A 3726-nucleotide genomic window follows, 5' to 3' on the forward strand; every position below is an offset into this window, starting at 1 on the left:
GCACTGTAGACACAACAGAGATTGCAACTGAGAGACTGTGAACCTTTGGTAAAGTTATCTTGAAGGCACTTATGTAAGTTTAATTAGGGTATCTCAGACTCCTTGGACAGAGTGAGTGTAGATGCTGGGCTGCAGAATGAAGCAGAGAAGTCTAGCCTTTTCTCTACTACATCTGAAGACAGGAACAGGGTGGAGGAGGTGGTACAAATACCCCTCAAAAAGAATTCCTGTCAGTGGATTTTGGGGTAGGCGTGGGAAGTTCATCATCACAGCAGACAACATGTTAGAAGTTTAGGAAGAGCTGCACCACACTTCTGTGAAATGTCATGCTATGTTTAACCATCTTAGCTGGTGAGAACCTGAGACAAGATGCAGTGAGAGCTGAGGATATCTTTAGTGCTTACACTGCGGTGTGGTGCAGAGGTCTCTGAGCAAGTGGAGAGGTAAATCATAATTCTTGGTGGATCAGCACAGTGAGGATCCTGGAGTGTTACAGATGGGTCCCCATCTCCCTGACTGGAGCCAGAGGACCAGGCATTTTTCAGAAGCAGACACTATGCAGGGAAGTCAGTCCTGATCATGCTGTTTTCTAACTTAGGGCAGCTGGACTTTTCAAAGTATTCACTTTGGGGTGGGCTATCTGTGTGTGAATATTCTCAGATGCCTTGTGGCTTCTGGTTGGTGCACCTCAAAAGAATGTGAAGCTTTTGTTCACTTTTCATCCCCAGAGAGTCTTCCTGACTTCTTCTAAGGTTAAACACATAACAGCCAAGTTGTATAATAAGCCCACAATAGTAATGCTTGACACATTTTGAGCAAGCCTGGGTACAGGATATGTCAAACCATATGGAAAGAAGAGATATTGCAGGGTTTTTTTACTTTTTTTTTAATGAAACTAGTTTTTTGCTCACTGAACTTTGTTTTAATGAACTCAGTTTTAATAGTTTCTAGGCACTTCAGTATTTTATTTATAAGCTGTTTCTGAACTCTGCTACAACTTCTTTTTTCCAAGGTATGAAAAAACGTTTTCAACAAAGCCTACCAACAAGCAGAAATATAATGAAAAGAGGCTGATTTAGGTGAGATCTTTTGGGCTTTAAGCCGTATACCTGGAAATCACAGCGTGTTCATAATGATGTTAACTGGCTCATGTGGAGGCAATGCTTTCTATTAATACACCATTCTTCACAATATGCATCACCTGTGAAAGACATCTCTAAGTTGATCTTCATTCCTCAAAGACCGTATTTTTTGGAGTAGGCACACATTACAAGCTCTGCAGTGCTGGGATCTGTTCAGGCACTGTACTTGCAAAATGATCCTACTTTAAAGAAAAATTATTTTGACCTTGAAGACCAAGAACTAACAGCTAAACATTCAGAGCCAGTAATTAAAAATTTTGCTTACAGAGATATTGGCTCCCGCCAGATGACCATAGGGCAGAGCTTCCCCTGCCCCCCCAAGTTCAGTAATTCTTTAGTATTTAAGAAAGAGCTGAATCTTTTCAGTTCTTCTCACTTTTCTTCTCTTTGTTCCACAATCACTTTTTGCAAATTTATATAACTAAACGGACATACAATATTCCTGTAGGGCATCCTTTAAGCTTTCCTACTATTTATCCTCTCACAGACTTCCTAGTAAGAGGTAATTGTTTCTAAAAAACTGCATTACAGTATAAGGGTGCCTGCATTTCTGTATCAAAAGTGATTAAATAATTTTTGGTTTGGTTTTTACTGTCCAGGGTAAGTCTGAACACTGAATAACTGTGGTGTAGTTGGTCCCATGGTAACAGGGCTTCCAGAGGGAAAAGACAGAAATCCATGTGAAGAACGGTGGCAGAACCTGATCAGACATGATTATTTGAATTATTGTCATGGATTGGTTTAATTGCAGCTAATAAAAATTGTTACTGGCCTTAACTGGTATGTCTATTTAAGTTAGACATTATTCCTTTGACTGCATAACCTATAAAATCAATTATGGAATTAGCATTTAAGATTCCCCTCTCCATCATTGACTGTAAATTTTAATGAAAATTAGAATTAAAAGGTATCCCATGATCCTGTTGCCTGATGACAACAAACCACATTTGTAACTAACTTGCTTGTGAAAGACCAGAAGAGTTACACAAAGAAGCTATGTAATAAAGAAGCTGGTTTTCAAAATATTGATTGCAGGTAACAGGAAAACCTCAATATTCCAACAACAAGGGAAGTATCTCTTGTAATTTAATAATCTCTTTAGAAAGGTGTACATCCAAATCCTCCTCTTCTACACAGGATAGAGTAGCTGTGAAACTGTTCAAAGACTGATGACTCTCTCCTATAGACTTTCTCAAACCTAGTCCTGAAATCTTCACTTATGCTGATTTTTCATTTAAATCAATGCAAGACACATTCAAGTTTAAGTGGAGTTCTCAGGTGTCCACAGAGTAAGTGTGTGCAGATCATTACATCTTAGGATGCACAAGTTCCACAGGAATAGTCATGGGATGGCAATCACCTCCTATTGTGAAGCTCTCATACAATTTATGCTACAGTTTAGTGGGCAGAATAGGGGTTTTATTTTTTGCATTTCGAGTGACATGAAATTAGGGCAGGAAATATTGCATAAAGTTGGATTATATTTGAACCATTATTTCATGGTGTCTAGTCTTCTTCTTTGCCGCCTTATTCTGCTATTCCCACCAGAAGACAGTCAGGAGTATCTGTCAGAGAACCACTGAGCACCTTGCATTGGTTTCCTGAAATAAACCATAACAGCAAAAGTTCTGCACTATCTTTAGGGAAAACATACCTCAAATGTTTCAAAAGCATGATGTAAGTAAGTGCTACAGCAAAATTAAGCCCTAATAAGTTAGAAATTATAATAGTAGAGATCACAGCTTCCCTGAAAAGCTTGTCTCTTCCCTGGGCAGGCACAGGCAAAACAGAGGGGAAAAGAGTAGAAGAAATAAAACTGAAACAGAGTCTAACATTTTCCTTTTTTCCCCCCCATTTATGTGATCCATCTCAACTGCTTTCAGAAATTCTAAGCTGGAATGTTCATACTTTTCTGCATTGGTACAGCAGAAAGACATATCCAGACTTGAAGGCTGCTTGTTTTCTCTAATAAAAGCCAATGTCCCATGGCATTCCCATCACTTTCTCAACACTAAATCGTCATAGTGTAGAGCAGTGTATTAAAAATGAGCGTCTTTTTTAAGTTCCAATTTAAATGGAAAGGGCCAGTTCTGAAAAGGGGAAAAATAATGCTGTACAGCTGCACAGCACTGGAGGTAAAAGTTTGAAAGGGCTCTTATAAAGTTTAACTGACTATTCCTGTGGAACTGATGGGCCAGATCTGAAATTTTGTTTAGCTGTGAATTTACTGATACTTGAATTAAAATTACTTTTGTAACTCAAAATTACTGATATATTTTTCAATAAATTGTGCAAAATATGAAGTGTCCCTTGTCCTGAGGGCAAACACAAACAGCACTTTGCTTTTCCAGAATAGAATATTAAATTTCTGACGTTTTCATTTTTTCTCTGCATCAGTTTGTCTGGCAGCTTTGGCTCTAGACTCCTGAGGGGATGCTGACTTATGGCCGTACAACTGTCACTGCTCCTGTATTAGCATCTGTCGCATACTGGACCAAGATCGGAGTGAGGTTCTGCTTTATTCTCAGGAACAGAATTAAGACTCAAAATGGAGTCAAGAGCCAAGGAACTTTATTTGCCCGAC

This window comes from Falco punctatus, assembly GCF_963210335.1.
Source record: "Falco punctatus genome assembly, chromosome: 6".
NCBI lineage: Eukaryota > Metazoa > Chordata > Aves > Falconiformes > Falconidae > Falco > Falco punctatus.